The sequence below is a fragment of the Cervus elaphus genome, chromosome 25 (genome assembly GCF_910594005.1).
Source record: "Cervus elaphus chromosome 25, mCerEla1.1, whole genome shotgun sequence".
Taxonomy (NCBI): domain Eukaryota; kingdom Metazoa; phylum Chordata; class Mammalia; order Artiodactyla; family Cervidae; genus Cervus; species Cervus elaphus.
In genome coordinates, this window is record NC_057839.1 from 3,739,532 (window position 1) to 3,757,789 (window position 18,258).

Here is an 18,258-nt window from a genome sequence, read left to right on the forward strand (position 1 = left end):
GACCTAATTGATATCTATAGGACATTTCACCCCAAAACAATCAACTTCACCTTTTTCTCAAGTGCACACGGAACCTTCTCCAGAATAGACCACATCCTGGGCCATAAATCTAGTCTTGGAAAATTCAAAAAAATCGAAATCATTCCAGTCATCTTTTCTGACCACAGTGCAGTAAGATTAGATCTCAATTACAGGAAAAAAATTGTTAAAAATTCAAACACCTGGAGGCTAAAGAACACGCTTCTGAATAACCAACTAATCATAGAAGAAATCAAAAAAGAAATCAAAATATGCATAGAAATGAATGAAAATGAAAACACAACAACCCAAAACCTATGGGACACTGTAAAAGCAGTGCTAAGGGGAAGGTTCATAGCATTACAGGCTTACATCAAGAAACAAGAAAAAAGCCAAATAAATAACCTAACTCTACACCTAAAGCAATTAGAGAAGGAAGAAATGAAGAACCCCAGAGTTAGCAAAAGGAAAGAAATCTTAAAAATTAAAGCAGAAATAAATGCAATAGAAACTAAAGAGACCATAGCAAAAATCAACAAAGCTAAAAGCTGGTTTTTTGAAAAAATAAACAAAATTGACAAACCATTAGCAAGACTCATTAAGAAACAAAGAGAGAAGAACCAAATTAACAAAATTAGAAATGAAAATGGAGAGATCACAACAGACAACACTGAAATACAAAGGATCATAAGAGACTACTACCAGCAGCTCTATGCCAATAAAATGGACAACTTGGATGAAATGGACAAATTCTTAGAAAAGTATAACTGTCCAAAACTGAACCAGGAAGAAATAGAAGATCTTAACAGACCCATCACAGGCAAGGAAATCGAAACTGTATTCAAAAATCTTCCAGCAAACAAAAGCCCAGGACCAGATGGCTTCACAGCTGAATTCTACCAAAAATTTAGAGAAGAGCTAACACCTACCTTACTCAAACTCTTCCAGAAAATTGCAGAAGAAGGTAAACTTCCAAACTCATTCTATGAGGCCACCATCACCCTAATTCCAAAACCTGACAAAGATGCCACAAAAAAAGAAAACTACAGGCCAATATCACTGATGAACATAGATGCAAAAATCCTTAACAAAATTCTAGCAAACAGAATCCAACAACATATTAAAAAAATCATACACCACGATCAAGTGGGCTTTATCCCAGGAATGCAAGGATTCTTCAATATCCGCAAATCAATCAATGTAATACACCACATTAACAAATTGAAAGATAAAAAGCATATGATTATCTCAATAGATGCAGAGAAAGCCTTTGACAAAATTCAACACTCATTTATGATTAAAACTCTCCAAAAAGCAGGAATAGAAGGAACATACCTCAACATAATAAAAGCTATATATGACAAACCCACAGCAAGCATCACCCTCAATGGTGAAAAATTGAAAGCATTTCCCCTGAAATCAGGAACAAGACAAGGGTGCCCACTCTCACCACTACTGTTCAACATAGTGTTGGAAGTTTTGGCCACAGCAATCAGAGCAGAAAAAGAAGTAAAAGGAATCCAGATAGGAAAAGAAGAAGTGAAACTCTCACTGTTTGCAGATGACATGATCCTCTATATAGAAAACCCTAAAGACTCTACCAGAAAATTACTAGAACTAATCAATGAATATAGTAAAGTTGCAAGATATAAAATTAACACACAGAAATCCCTTGCATTCCTATATACTAACAATGAAAAAACAGAAAGAGAAATTAAGGAAACAATACCATTCACCATTGCAACAAAAAGAATAAAATACTTAGGAGTATATCTACCTAAAGAAACAAAAGACCTATACATAGAAAACTATAAAACACTGATGAAAGAAATCAAAGAGGACACAAACAGATGGAGAAACATACCGTGTTCATGGATTGGAAGAATCAATATTGTCAAAATGGCTATTCTACCCAAAGCAATCTATAGATTCAATGCAATCCCTATCAAGCTACCAACGGTATTTTTCACAGAACTAGACCAAAGAATTTCACAATTTGTATGGAAATACAAAAAACCTCGAATAGCCAAAGTAATCTTGAAAAAGAAGAATGGAACTGGAGGAATCAACCTGCCTGACTTCAGACTCTACTACAAAGCCACAGTCATCAAGACAGTGTGGTACTGGCACAAAGACAGAAATATAGACCAATGGAACAGAATAGAAAGCCCAGAGATAAATCCACGAACCTATGGACACCTTATCTTTGACAAAGGAGGCAAGGATATACAATGGAAAAAAGACAACCTCTTTAACAAGTGGTGCTGGGAAAACTGGTCAACCACTTGCAAAAGAATGAAACTAGAACACTTTCTAACACCATACACAAAAATAAACTCAAAATGGATTAAAGATCTAAATGTAAGAACAGAAACTATAAAACTCCTAGAGGAGAACATAGGCAAAACACTCTCTGACATAAATCACAGCAAGATCCTCTATGACCCACCTCCCAGAATATTGGAAATAAAAGCAAAACTAAACAAATGGGATCTAATGAAACTTAAAAGCTTTTGCACTACAAAAGAAACTATAAGTAAGGTGAAAAGACAGCCGTCAGATTGGGAGAAAATAATAGCAAATGAAGAAACAGACAAAGGATTAATCTCAAAAATATACAAGCAACTCCTGCAGCTCAATTCCAGAAAAATAAATGACCCAATCAAAAAGTGGGCCAAAGAACTAAACAGACATTTCTCCAAAGAAGACATACAGATGGCTAACAAACACATGAAAAGCTGCTCAACATCACTCATTATTAGAGAAATGCAAATCAAAACCACAATGAGGTACCATTACACACCAGTCAGGATGGCTGCTATCCAAAAGTCTACAAGCAATAAATGCTGGAGAGGCTGTGGAGAAAAGGGAACCCTCTTACACTGTTGGTGGGAATGCAAACTAGTACAGCCACTATGGAAAACAGTGTGGAGATTCCTTTAAAAACTGGAAATAGAACTGCCATATGACCCAGCAATACCACTTCTGGGCATACACACTGAGGAAACCAGATCTGAAAGAGACACATGCACCCCAATGTTCATCGCAGCACTGTTTATAATAGCCAGGACATGGAAGCAACCTAGATGCCCATCAGCAGATGAATGGATAAGGAAGCTGTGGTACATATACACCATGGAATTTTACTCAGCCGTCAAAAGGATTTCATTTGAACCAGTCCTAATGAGATGGATGAAACTGGAGCCCCTTATACAGAGTGAAGTAAGCCAGAAAGATAAAGAACATTACAGCATACTAACACATATATATGGAATTTAGAAAGATGGTAACGATAACCCTATATGCAAAACAGAAAAAGAGACACAGAAATACAGAACAGACTTTTGAACTCTGTGGGAGAAGGTGAGGGTGGGATGTTTCAAAAGAACAGCATGTATACTATCTATGGTGAAACAGATCACCAGCCCAGGTGGGATGCATGAGACAAGTGCTCCGGCCTGGTGCACTGGGAAGACCCAGATGAATCGGGTGGAGAGGGAGGTGGGAGGGGGGATCGGGATGGGGAATAAGTGTATCTCTTTGGCTGATTCATATCAATGTATGACAAAACCCACTGAAATTTTGTGAAGTAATTAGCCTCCAACTATTAAAAAAATTAAAAAAAAAAAAAAAAAAAAGGATGTGAGGCCTCCGGTCGCGATCAGGTGGGGAACTAGGTCTTTCTCTGTGGTCTCCACAGGGGATTCAGACATCCTTTCGTCTTGGGAGATGCAAGACGAGTCTGCATTCAAGTCACTGCAGGGATATCCGGCCTTATTTCCAGTCAGGGCATCGCGGTGTCCATTCCACTTGAGGCTGCAAATTCAAGGTCCCTCTCACATACCTAGAGCTGAGAGAAGCCTCCTCTTGAGGAGCTTGTGTTAAGGTGGTATTCCTCTGGAGTCGAAGCCAGGGACTAACCTCTCATCTTGAGTTGATTTTTGGTCCACGGAGCTCTTTCGTGCTGCGACATTGACCTCAGGATCCCTCTAGCCTTGAAACAGTGTTCTTGGGGTTTCTCTGCGGTGCCATCAAGGAAATCAAGGCTCCTTTCCTGTGTGATGTGCAACACGGCATTGCTCTGCACGTAATGTAGGGGAATTGGGCCTCATCTCGCGGCGAGGGGGGAATCTCATGGTTTTTCTCGAGTTGCGGCGGGAACCTGGGGTATATTCTCGAGTTATGACGGGGATGGCCCTTCCACACACGTGTTTGTTCAGCGACGTCAGGACTCCTGCCTAGTTGCGAGGGACAACTCGGGATTCTCCTCGAGGCTTGGCAGGGCAATTGGGACGCGTCTCCAGCTGAGGCGGGAGACCAAGAGTCCCTTTCCACGTGCCACAGGATTCCTGGGACTTCTATCAAGATTCACGAGGAATCAGGCATCGTCTCCTTTGGAGGCACTGATCTCTGAGTCCCTCTGGAGTTTTCAAAGGATGTGAGGCCTCCGGTCGCCATGAGTTGGGGAACTAGGTCTTTCTCTGTGGTCTCCACAGGGGATTCAGACATCCTTTCGTCTTGGGAGATGCAAGACGAGCCTGTATTCAAGTCACTGAAGGGATATCCGGCCTTATTTCGAGTCAGGGCATCCCGGTGTCCATTCCACTTGAGGCCGAAAACTCAGGGTCCCTCTCACATACCTAGAGCTGAGAGAATCCTCCTCTTGAGGTGCTTGTGGTAAAGTGGTATTCCTCTGGAGTCGAAGCCAGGGACTAACCTCTCATCTCGAGTTGATTTTTGGTTCACGGAGCTCTTTCCTGTTGCTACAGTGACCTCAGGATCCCTCTAGCCTTGAAACAGTGTTCTTGGGGTTGCTGTGGAGTGCCATCAAGGAAATCAAGGCTCCTTTCCTGTGTGATGTGCAACACGGCATTTCTCTGCACGCAGTGCAGGGGAATCGGGCCTCATCTCGTGGCGAGGGGGCAGTCTCATGGTTTTTCTTGAGTTGCGGCGGGAACCTGGGGTATATTCTCGAGTTACGACGGGGATGGCTCTTCCACACGCGTGTTTGTTCAGCGACGTCAGGACTCTTGCCTAGTTGCGAGGGACACCTTGGGATTCTCCTCGAGGCTTGGCAGGGCAATTGGGACGCCTCTCCAGCTGAGGCGGGAGACCAAGGGTCCCTTTCCACGTGCCACAGGAATCCTGGGACTCCTATCAAGTTTCACGAGGAGTCAGGCATCGTCTCCTTTGGAGGCACTGATCTCCGCGTCCCTCTGGAGTTTTCGAAGGATGTGAGGCCTCCGGTCGCGATGAGGTGGGGAACTAGGTCTTTCTCTGTGGTCTCCACAGGGGATTCAGACAACCTTTCGTCTTGGGAGATGCAAGACGAGTCTGCATTCAACTCACTGCAGGGATATCCGGCCTTATTTCCAGTCAGGGCATCGCGGTGTCCATTCCACTTGAGGCCGCAAACTCAGGGTCCCTCTCACATACCTAGAGCTGAGAGAAGCCTCCTCTTGAGGTGCTTGTGGTAAGGTGGTATACCTCTAGAGTCGAAGCCAGGGACTAACCTCTCATCTCGAGTTGATTTTTGGTCCAAGAAGCTCTTTCGCGTTGCTACAGTGACCTCAGGATCCCTCTAGCCTTGAAACAGGGTTCTTGGGGTTTCTCTGGAGTGCCATCAAGGAAATCAAGGCTCCTTTCCTGTGTGATGTGCAACACGGCATTGCTCTGCACGCAATGCAGGGGAAATGGGCCTCATCTTGCGGCGAGGGGGGAGTCTCATGGTTTTTCTCGAGTTGCGGCGGGAAAATGGGGTATATTCTCGAGTTACGATGGGGATGGCTCTTCCACACACGTGTTTGTTCAGCGACGTCAGGACTCCTGCCTAGTTGCGAGGGACAATTCGGGATTCTCCTCGAGGCTTGGCAGGGCAATTGGGACGCCTCTCCAGCTGAGGCGGGAGACCAAGGGTCCCTTTCCACGTGCCAGAGGATTCCTGGGACTCCTATCAAGATTCACGAGGAATCAGGCATCGTCTCCTTTGGAGGCACTGATCTCCGCGTCCCTCTGGAGTTTTCAAAGGATGTGAGGCCTCCGGTCGCCGTGACGTGGGGAACTAGGTCTTTCTCTGTGGTCTCCACAGGGGATTCAGACATCCTTTCGTCTTGGGAGATGCAAGACGAGCCTGTATTCAAGTCACTGCAGGGATGTCCGGCCTTATTTCCAGTCAGGGCATCGCTGTGTCCACTCCACTTGAGGCCGAAAACTCAGGGTCCCTCTCACATACCTAGAGCTGACAGAAGTCTCCTCTTGAGGTGCTTGTGGTATGGTGGTATTCCTCTGGAGTCGAAGCCAGGGACTAACCTCTCATCTCGAGTTGATTTTTGGTCCACGGAGCTCTTTCGTGTTGCTACAGTGACCTCAGGATCCCTCTAGCCTTGAAACAGTGTTCTTGGGCTTTCTCTGGAGTGCCATCAAGGAAATCAAGCCTCCTTTCCTATGTGATATGCATCACGGCATTGCTCTGCACGCAGTGCAGGGGAATCGGGCCTCATCTCGGGGCGAGGGGGAAGTCTCATGGTTTTTCTCGAGTTGTGGCGGGAACCTGGGGTATATTCTCGAGTTACGACGGGGATGGCCCTTCCACACACGTGTTTGTTCAGCGACGTCAGGGCTCCTGCCTAGTTGCGAGGGACAACTCGGGATTCTCCTCGAGGCTTGGCAGGGCAATTGGGACGCCTCGCCAGCTGAGGCGGGAGACCAAGGTTCCCTTTCCACGTGCCACAGGAATCCTGGGACTCCTATCAAGTTTCACGAGGAGTCAGGCATCGTCTCCTTTGGAGGCACTGATCTCCGCGTCCCTCTGGAGTTTTCAAAGGATGTGAGGCCTCCGGTCGCGATGAGTTGAGGTGGGGAACTAGGTCTTTCTCTGTGGTCTCCACAGGGAATTCATACAACCTTTGATCTTGGGAGATGCAAGACGAGCCTGCATTCAAGTCACTGCAGGGATATCCGGCCTTATTTCGAGGCAGGGTATCGCGGTGTCCATTCCACTTGAGGCCGCAAACTCAGGGTCCCTCTCACATACCTAGAGCTGAGAGAAGCCTCCTCTTGAGGAGCTTGTGGTAAGGTGGTATTCCTCTGGAGTCAAAGCCAGGGACTAACCTCTCATCTTGAGTTGATTTTTGGTCCACGGAGATCTTTCGTGCTGGGACATTGAACTCAGGATTCCTCTAGGCTTGAAACAGTGTTAATGGGGTTTCTCTGGAGTGCCATCAAAGAAATCAAGGCTCCTTTCCTGTGTGATGCGCAACACGGCATTGCTCTGCACGCAGTGCAGGGGAATCGGGCCTCATCTCGCGGCGAAGGGGAAGTCTCATGGTTTTTCTCGAGTTGCGGCGGGAACCTGGGGTATATTCTCGAGTTACGAAGGGGATGGCCCTTCCACCCACGTGTTTGTTCAGCGACATCAGGACTCCTGCCTAGTTGCGAGGGACAACTCGGGATTCTCCTCGAGGCTTGGCAGGGCAATTGGGACGCCTCTCCAGCTGAGGCGGGAGACCAAGGCTCCCTTTCCACGTTCCACAGGAATCCTGGAACTCCGTTTCACGAGGAGTCAGGCATCGTCTCCTTTGGAGGCACTGATCTCCGCGTCCCTCTGGAGTTTTCAAAGGATGTGAGGCCTCCGGTCGCGATGAGTTGAGGTGGGGAACTAGGTCTTTCTCTGTGGTCTCCACAGGGAATTCATACAACCTTTGATCTTGGGAGATGCAAGACGAGCCTGCATTCAAGTCACTGCAGGGATATCCGGCCTTATTTCGAGGCAGGGTATCGCGGTGTCCATTCCACTTGAGGCCGCAAACTCAGGGTCCCTCTCACATACCTAGAGCTGAGAGAAGCCTCCTCTTGAGGAGCTTGTGGTAAGGTGGTATTCCTCTGGAGTCAAAGCCAGGGACTAACCTCTCATCTTGAGTTGATTTTTGGTCCACGGAGATCTTTCGTGCTGCGACATTGAACTCAGGATTCCTCTAGGCTTGAAACAGTGTTAATGGGGTTTCTCTGGAGTGCCATCAAGGAAATCAAGGCTCCTTTCCTGTGTGATGCGCAACACGGCATTGCTCTGCACGCAGTGCAGGGGAATCGGGCCTCATCTCGCGGCGAAGGGGAAGTCTCATGGTTTTTCTCGAGTTGCGGCGGGAACCTGGGGTATATTCTCGAGTTACGAAGGGGATGGCCCTTCCACACACGTGTTTGTTCAGCGACATCAGGACTCCTGCCTAGTTGCGAGGGACAACTCGGGATTCTCCTCGAGGCTTGGCAGGGCAATTGGGACGCCTCTCCAGCTGAGGCGGGAGACCAAGGCTCCCTTTCCACGTTCCACAGGAATCCTGGAACTCCTAAAATGTTTCACGAGGAGTCAGGCATCGTCTCCTTTGGAGGCACTGATCTCTGCTTTCCTCTGGAATTTTCAAAGAATGTGAGGCCTCCGGTCGCGATGAGGTGGGGAACTAGGTCTTTCTCTGTGGTCTCCACAGGGGATTCATACATCCTTTCATCTTGGGAGATGCAAGACGAGCCTGCATTCAAGTCACTGCAGGGATATCCGGCCTTATTTCGAGGCAGGGTATCGCGGTGTCCATTCCACTTGAGGCCGCAAACTCAGGGTCCCTCTCACATACCTAGAGCTGAGAGAAGCCTCCTCTTGAGGAGCTTGTGGTAAGGTGGTATTCCTCTGGAGTCGAAGCCAGGGACTAACCTCTCATCTCGAGTTGATTTGTGGTCCACGGAGCTCTTTCGTGCTGCGACATTGACCTCAGGATCCCTCTAGGCTTGAAACAGTGTTCTTGGGGTTTCTCTGGAGTGCCATCAAGGAAATCAAGGCTCCTTTGCTGTGTGATGCGCAACACGGCATTGCTCTGCATGTAGTCCAGGGGAATCGGGCCTCATCTCGTGGCGAAGGGGAAGTCTCATGGTTTTTCTCGAGTTGCGGCGGGAACCTGGGGTATATTCTCGAGTTACGATGGTGATGGCCCTTCCACACACGTGTTTGTTCAGTGACGAAAGGACTCCTGCCTAGTTGCGAGGGACAACTCGGGATTCTCCTCGAGGCTTGGCAGGGCAATTGGGACGCCTCTCCAGCTGACGCGGGAGACCAAGGGTCCCTTTCCACGTGCCACAGGAATCCTGGGACTCCTATCAAGTTTCACGAGGAGTCAGGCATCGTCTCCTTTGGAGGCACTGATCTCCGCGTCCCTCTGGAGTTTTCAAAGGATGTGAGCCCTCCTGTCGCGATGCGGTGGGGAACTAGGTCTTTCTCTGTGGTCTCCACAGGGGATTCAGACATCCTTTCGACTTGGGAGATGCAAGACGAGCCTGCATTCAAGTCACTGCAGGGATATCCGGCCTTATTTCGAGTCAGGGCATCGCGGTGTCCATTCCACTTGAGGCCGCAAACTCAGGGTCCGTCTCACATACCTAGAGCTGAGAGAAGCCTCCTCTTGAGGAGCTTTTGGTAAGGTGGTATTCCTCTGGAGTCGAAGCCAGGGACTAACCTCTCATCTCGAGTTGATTTGTGGTCCACGGAGCTCTTTCGTGTTGCTACAGTGACCTCAGGATCCCTCTAGCCTTGAGACAGTGTTCTTGGGATTTCTCTGGAGTGCCATCAAGGAAATCAAGGCTCCTTTCCTGTGTGATGTGCAACCCGACATTGCTCTGCACGCAGTGCAGGGGAACTGGGCCTCATCTCGCGGCGAGGGGGGAGTCTCATGGTTTTTCTCGAGTTGCGGCGGAAACCTGGGGTATATTCTCGAGTTACGACGGGGATGGCCCTTCCACAAACGTGTTTGCTCAGCGACGGCAGGACTCCTGCCTAGTTGCGAGGGACAACTCGGGATTCTCCTCGAGGCTTAGCAGGCAATTGGGTCGACTTTCCACCTGAGTCGGGAGACCAACTGTCCCTTTCCACGTGCCACAGGAATCCTGGGACTCCTATCAAGTTTCACGAGGAGTCAGGCATCGTCTCCTTTGGAGGCACTGATCTCCGCGTCCCTCTGGAGTTTTCCAATGATGTGAGGCCTCCGGTCGCGATGAGGTGGGGAACTAGGTCTTTCTTTGTGGTCTCCACAGGGTATTCAGACATCCTTTCGTCTTGGGAGATGCAAGACGAGCCTGCATTCAAGTCACTGCAGGGATATCCGGCCTTATTTCGAGTCAGGGCCTCGCGGTGTCCATTCCACTTGAGGCCACAAACTTAGGGTCCCTCTCACATACCTAGTGCTGAGAGAAGCCTCCTCTTGAGGTGCTTGTGTTAAGGTGGTATTACTCTGGAGTCGAAGCCAGGGACTAACCTCTCATCTCGAGTTGATTTGTGGTCCACGGAGCTCTTTCGTGTTGCTACAGTGACATCAGGATCCCTCTAGCCTTGAAACAGTGTTCTTGGGCTTTCTCTGGAGTGCCATCAAGGAAATCAAGGCTCCTTTCATGTGTGATGTGAAACACGTCATTGCTCTGCACGCAGTGCAGGGGAATCGGTCCTCATCTCGCGGCGACGGGGAAGTCTCATGGTTTTTCTCGAGTTGCGGCGGGAATCTGGGGTATATTCTCGAGTTATGACAGGGATGGCCCTTCCACACACGTGTTTGTTCAGCGATATCAGGACTCCTGCCTAGTTGCGAGGGACAACTCGGGATTTTCCTCGAGGCTTGGCAGGGCAATGGGGACGCCGCTTCAGCTGAGGCGGGAGACCAAGGGTCCCTTTCCACGCGCCACAGGAATCCTGGGACTCCTATCAAGTTTCACGAGGAGTCAGGCATCGTCTCCTTTGGAGGCACTGATCTCCCCGTCCTTCTGGTGTTTTCAAAGGATGTGAGGCCTCCGGTCGCGATGAGGTGGGGAACTAGGTCTTTCTCTGTGGTCTCCACAGGGTATTAAGGCATCCTTTTGTCTTGGGAGATGCAAGACGAGCCTGCATTCAAGTCACTGCAGGGATATCCGACCTTATTTCGAGTCAGGGCATCGCGGCGCGGTGTCCATTCCACTTGAGGCCGCAAACTCAGGGTCCCTCTCACATACCTAGTGCTGAGAGAAGCCTCCTCTTGAGGTGCTTGTGGTAAGGTGGTATTCCTCTGGAGTCGAAGCCAGGGACTAACCTCTCATCTCGAGTTGATTTATGGTCCACGGAGCTCTTTCGTGTTGCTACAGTGACCTCAGTATCCCTCTAGCCTTGAAACAGTGTTCTTGGGGTTTCTCTGTGGTGCCATCAAGGAAATCAAGGCTCCTTTCCTGTGTGATGTGCAACACGGCATTGCTCTGCTCGCAGTGCAGGGGAATCGGGCCTCATCTCGCGGCGAAGTGGAAGTCTCATGGTTTTTCTCAAGTTGCGGTGGGAACCTGGGGTATATTCTCGAGTTACGACGGGGATGGCCCTTCCACACACGTGTTTGTTCAGCGACGTCAGGACTCTTGCCTAGTTGCGAGGGACAACTCGGGATTCTCCTCGAGGCTTTGCAGGCAATTGGGACGACTTTCCACCTGAGGCGGGAGACCAAGAGTCCCTTTCCACGTGCCACAGGATTCCTGGGACTCCTATAAAGTTTCACGAAGAGTCAGGCTTCGTCTCCTTTGGAGGCACTGATCTCCGCGTCCCTCTGGAATTTTCCAAGAATGTGAGGCCTCCGGTTGCGATTATGTGGGGAACTAGGTCTTTCTCTGTGGTCTCCACAGGGGATTCATACATCCTTTCGTCTTCGGAGATGCGAGACGAGCCTGCATTCAAGTCACTGCAGGGATATCCGGCCTTATTTCGAGTTAGTGTATCGCGGTGTCCATTCCACTTGATTCCGCAAACTCAGGGTAACTCTCACATACCTAGAGCTGAGAGAAGCCTCCTCTTGAGATGCTTGTGGTAAGGTGGTATTCCTCTGCAGTCGAAGCCAGTGACTAGCCTCTCATCTTGAGCTGGTTTTTGGTCCACGGAGCTCTTTCGTGTTGCTACAGTGATCTCAAGATCCCTCTAGCCTTGAAACAGTGTTCTTGGGCTTTCTCTGGAGTGCCATCAAGGAAATCAAGGCTCCTTTCCTGTGTGATGTGCAACACGGCATTGCTCTGCACGCAGTGCAGGGGAATCGGGCCTCATCTCGCGGCGAGGGGCAAGTCTCTTGGTTTTTCTCGAGTTGCGGCGGGAACCTGGGGTATATTCTCGAGTTACGACGGGGATGGCCCTTCCACACAGGTGTTTATTCATCGACGCCAGGACTCCTGCCTAGTTGCGAGGGACAACTCGGGATTCTCCTCGAGGCTTGGCAGGGCAATTGGGACGCCTCTCCAGCTGAGGCGGGAGACCAAGGGTCCCTTTCCACGTGCCACAGGAATCCTGGGACTCCTATCAAGTTTCACGAGGAGTCAGGCATCGTCTCCTTTGGAGGCACTGATCTCCGCGTCCCTCTGGAGTTTTCAAAGGATGTGAGGCCTCCGGTCGCGATGAGGTGGGGAACTAGGTCTTTCTCTGTGGTCTCCACAGGGGATTCAGACATCCTTTCGTCTTGGGAGATGCAAGACGAGCCTGCATTCAAGTCACTGCAGGGATATCCGGCCTTATTTCGAGTCAGGGCATCGCGGTGTCCATTCCACTTGAGGCCGCAAACTCAGGGTCCCTCTCACATACCTAGAGCTGAGAGAAGCCTCCTCTTGAGGTGCTTGTGGTAAGGTGATATTCCTCTGGAGTCGAAGCCAGGGACTAACCTCTCATCTCGAGTTGATTTTTGGTCCACGGAGCTCTTTCGTGTTGCTACAGTGACCTCAGAATCCCTCTAGCCTTGAAACAGTGATCTTGGGGTTTCTCTGGAGTGCCATCAAGGAAATCAAGGCTCCTTTCCTGTGTGATGTGTAACACGGCATTGCTCTGCACGCAGTGCAGGGGAATCGGGACTCCTCTGGCTTCGAAGGGGAAGTCTCATGCTGTTTCGCGAGTTGCGGCGGGAACCTGGGGTATAGTCTCGAGTTACGACGGGGATGACCCTTCCACACACATGTTTGTTCAGCGAAGTAAGGACTCCTGCCTAGTTGCGAGGGACAACTCAGGATTCTCCTCGAGGCTTGGCAGGCCAGTTGGGACGCCTCTCCAGCTGAGGTGGGAGACGAAGGGTCCCTTTCCACGTGCCACAGGAATCCTGGGACTCCTATCAAGTTTCACGAGGAGTCAGGCATCGTCTCCTTTGGAGGCACTGATCTCCGCGTCCCTCTGGAGGTTTCAAAGGATGTGAGGCGTCCGGTCGCGATGAGATGGGGAACTACGTCTTTCTCTGTGGTCTCCAAGGGGATTCAGATATCCTTTCGTCTTGGGAGATGCAAGACGAGCCTGCATTCAAGTCACTGCAGGGATATCCAGCCTTATTTCGAGTCAGGGCATCGCGGTATCCATTCCACTTGAGGCCGCAAATTCAGGGTCCCTCTCACATACCTAGAGCTGAGGGAAGCCTCCTCTTGAGGTGCTTGTGGTAAGGTGGTATTCCTCTGGAGTCGAAGCCAGGGCCTAACCTCTCATCTCGAGTTGATTTTTGGTCCACGGAGCTCTTTCGTGTTGCTGCAGTGACCTCAGGATCCCTCTAGCCTTGAAACTGTGTTCTTGGGCTTTCTCTGGAGTGCCATCAAGGAAATCAAGGCTCCTTTCCTGTGTGATGTGTTACACGGCATTGCTCTGCACGCAGTGCATGGGAATCAGCCCTCATCTCCCGGCGAGGGGGCAGTCTCATGGTTTTTCTTGAGTTGCGACGGGAACCTGGGGTATATTCTCGAGTTACGACGGGGATGGCCCTTCCACACACGTGTTTGTTCAGCGACGTCAGCACTCCTGGCTAGTTGCGAGGGACAACTCGGGATTCTCCTCGAACCTTGGCAGGGCAATTGGGACGCCTCTCCAGTTGAGGCAGGAGACCAAGGCTCCCTTTCCACGTTCCACAGGAATCCTGGGACTCCTAAAATGTTTCACGAGGAGTCAGGCATCGTCTCCTTTGGAGGCACTGATCTCTGCTTTCCTCTGGAGTTTTCAAAGGATGTGAGGCGTCCGGTCGTGATGAGGTTGGGAACTATGTCTTTCTCTGTGGTCTCCACAGGGGATTCAGACATCCTTTCGTCTTGGGAGATGCAAGACGAGCCTGCATTCAAGTCACTGCAGGGATATCCGGCCTTATTTCGAGTCAGGGCATCGCAGTGTCCATTCCACTTAAGGCCGCAAACTCAGGGTCCCTCTCACATACCTAGAGCTGAGAGAAGCCTCCTCTTGAGGTGCTTGTGGTAAGGTGGTATTCCTCTGCAGTAGAAGTCAGTGACTAGCCTCTCATCTCGAGTTGTTTTTTGGTCCACAGAGCTCTTTCGTGTTGCTACAGTGACCTCAAGATCCCTCTAGCCTTGAAACAGGGTTCTTGGGCTTTCTCTGCGGTGCCATCAAGGAAATCAAGGCTCCTTTCCTGTGTGATGCGCAACACGGCATTGCTCTGCTCGCAGTGCAGGGGAATCGGGCCTCATCTCGCGGCGAAGGGGAAGTCTCATGGTTTTTCTCAAGTTGCGGCGGAAACCTGGGGTATATTCTCGAGTTACGACAGGGATGGCCCTTCCACACACGTGTTTGTTCAGCGACGTCAGGACTCTTGCCTAGTTACGAGGGAAAATTTGGGATTCTCCTCGAGGCTTTGCAGGGCAATTGGGACGCCTCTCCACCTGAGGCGGGAGACCAAGGGTCCTTTTCCACGTGCCACAGGAATCCTGGGACTCCTATCAAGTTTCACGAGGAGTCAGGCATCGTCTCCTTTGGAGGCACTGATCTCCGTGTCCCTCTGGAGTTTTCAAAGGATGTGAGGCCTCCGGTCGCGATGAGGTGGGGAACACGGTCTTTCTCTGTGGTCTCCACAGGGGATTCAGACATCCTTTCGTCTTGCGAGATGCAAGACGACTCTGCATTCAAGTCACTGCAGGGATATCCGGCCTTATTTCGAGTCAGGGCATCGCGGTGTCCATTCCACTTTAGGCCGCAAACTCAGGATCCCTCTCACATACCTAGAGCTGAGAGAAGCCTCCTCTTGAGGTGCTTGTGGTAAGGTGGTATTCCTCTAGAGTCGAAGCCAGGGACTAACCTCTCATCTCGAGTTGATTTTTGGTCCACGAAGCTCTTTCGCGTTGCTACAGTGACCTCAGGATCCCTCTGGCCTTGAAACAGTGTTGTTAGGATTTCTCTGGAGTGCCATCAAGGAAATCAAGGCTCCTTTCCTGTGTGATGTGCAACACGGAATTGCTCTGCACGCAATGCAGGGGAATTGGGCCTCATCTCGCTGCGAGGGGTGAGTCTCATGGTTTTTCTCGAGTTGAGGCGGGAACCTGGGGTATATTCTCGAGTTACGACGGGGATGGCCCTTCCACACACGTGTTTGTTCAGCGACGTCAGGACTCCTGCCTAGTTGCGAGGGACAACTCGGGATTCTCCGCGAGGCTTGGCAGGGCAATTGGGACGCCTCTCAAGCTGAGGCGGGAGACCAAGTGTCCCTTTCCACGTGCCACAGGAATCCTGGGACTCCTATCAAGTTTCACGAGGAGTCAGGCATCGTCTCCTTTGAGGCACTGATCTCCGCGTCCCTCTGGAGTTTTCGAAGGATGTGAGGCCTCCGGTCGCGATGAGGTGGGGAACTAGGTCTTTCTCTGTGGTCTCCACAGGGGATTCAGACAACCTTTCGTCTTGGGAGATGCAAGACGAGTCTGCATTCAACTCACTGCAGGGATATCCGGCCTTATTTCCAGTCAGGGCATCGCGGTGTCCATTCCACTTGAGGCCGCAAACTCAGGGTCCCTCTCACATACCTAGAGCTGAGAGAAGCCTCCTCTTGAGGTGTTTGTGGTAAGGTGGTATACCTCTAGAGTCGAAGCCAGGGACTAACCTCTCATCTCGAGTTGATTTTTGGTCCAAGAAGCTCTTTCGCGTTGCTACAGTGACCTCAGGATCCCTCTAGCCTTGAAACAGGGTTCTTGGGGTTTCTCTGGAGTGCCATCAAGGAAATCAAGGCTCCTTTCCTGTGTGATGTGCAACACGGCATTGCTCTGCACGCAATGCAGGGGAAATGGGCCTCATCTTGCGGCGAGGGGGGAGTCTCATGGTTTTTCTCGAGTTGCGGCGGGAAAATGGGGTATATTCTCGAGTTACGATGGGGATGGCTCTTCCACACACGTGTTTGTTCAGCGACGTCAGGACTCCTGCCTAGTTGCGAGGGACAATTCGGGATTCTCCTCGAGGCTTGGCAGGGCAATTGGGACGCCTCTCCAGCTGAGGCGGGAGACCAAGGGTCCCTTTCCACGTGCCAGAGGATTCCTGGGACTCCTATCAAGATTCACGAGGAATCAGGCATCGTCTCCTTTGGAGGCACTGATCTCCGCGTCCCTCTGGAGTTTTCAAAGGATGTGAGGCCTCCGGTCGCCGTGACGTGGGGAACTAGGTCTTTCTCTGTGGTCTCCACAGGGGATTCAGACATCCTTTCGTCTTGGGAGATGCAAGACGAGCCTGTATTCAAGTCACTGCAGGGATGTCCGGCCTTATTTCCAGTCAGGGCATCGCTGTGTCCACTCCACTTGAGGCCGAAAACTCAGGGTCCCTCTCACATACCTAGAGCTGACAGAAGTCTCCTCTTGAGGTGCTTGTGGTATGGTGGTATTCCTCTGGAGTCGAAGCCAGGGACTAACCTCTCATCTCGAGTTGATTTTTGGTCCACGGAGCTCTTTCGTGTTGCTACAGTGACCTCAGGATCCCTCTAGCCTTGAAACAGTGTTCTTGGGCTTTCTCTGGAGTGCCATCAAGGAAATCAAGCCTCCTTTCCTATGTGATATGCATCACGGCATTGCTCTGCACGCAGTGCAGGGGAATCGGGCCTCATCTCGGGGCGAGGGGGAAGTCTCATGGTTTTTCTCGAGTTGTGGCGGGAACCTGGGGTATATTCTCGAGTTACGACGGGGATGGCCCTTCCACACACGTGTTTGTTCAGCGACGTCAGGGCTCCTGCCTAGTTGCGAGGGACAACTCGGGATTCTCCTCGAGGCTTGGCAGGGCAATTGGGACGCCTCGCCAGCTGAGGCGGGAGACCAAGGTTCCCTTTCCACGTGCCACAGGAATCCTGGGACTCCTATCAAGTTTCACGAGGAGTCAGGCATCGTCTCCTTTGGAGGCACTGATCTCCGCGTCCCTCTGGAGTTTTCAAAGGATGTGAGGCCTCCGGTCGCGATGAGTTGAGGTGGGGAACTAGGTCTTTCTCTGTGGTCTCCACAGGGAATTCATACAACCTTTGATCTTGGGAGATGCAAGACGAGCCTGCATTCAAGTCACTGCAGGGATATCCGGCCTTATTTCGAGGCAGGGTATCGCGGTGTCCATTCCACTTGAGGCCGCAAACTCAGGGTCCCTCTCACATACCTAGAGCTGAGAGAAGCCTCCTCTTGAGGAGCTTGTGGTAAGGTGGTATTCCTCTGGAGTCAAAGCCAGGGACTAACCTCTCATCTTGAGTTGATTTTTGGTCCACGGAGATCTTTCGTGCTGCGACATTGAACTCAGGATTCCTCTAGGCTTGAAACAGTGTTAATGGGGTTTCTCTGGAGTGCCATCAAGGAAATCAAGGCTCCTTTCCTGTGTGATGCGCAACACGTCATTGCTCTGCACGCAGTGCAGGGGAATCGGGCCTCATCTCGCGGCGAAGGGGAAGTCTCATGGTTTTTCTCGAGTTGCGGCGGGAACCTGGGGTATATTCTCGAGTTACGAAGGGGATGGCCCTTCCACACACGTGTTTGTTTAGCGACATCAGGACTCCTGCCTAGTTGCGAGGGACAACTCGGGATTCTCCTCGAGGCTTGGCAGGGCAATTGGGACGCCTCTCCAGCTGAGGCGGGAGACCAAGGCTCCCTTTCCACGTTCCACAGGAATCCTGGAACTCCTAAAATGTTTCACGAGGAGTCAGGCATCGTCTCCTTTGGAGGCACTGATCTCTGCTTTCCTCTGGAATTTTCAAAGAATGTGAGGCCTCCGGTCGCGATGAGGTGGGGAACTAGGTCTTTCTCTGTGGTCTCCACAGGGGATTCATACATCCTTTCATCTTGGGAGATGCAAGACGAGCCTGCATTCAAGTCACTGCAGGGATATCCGGCCTTATTTCGAGGCAGGGTATCGCGGTGTCCATTCCACTTGAGGCCGCAAACTCAGGGTCCCTCTCACATACCTAGAGCTGAGAGAAGCCTCCTCTTGAGGAGCTTGTGGTAAGGTGGTATTCCTCTGGA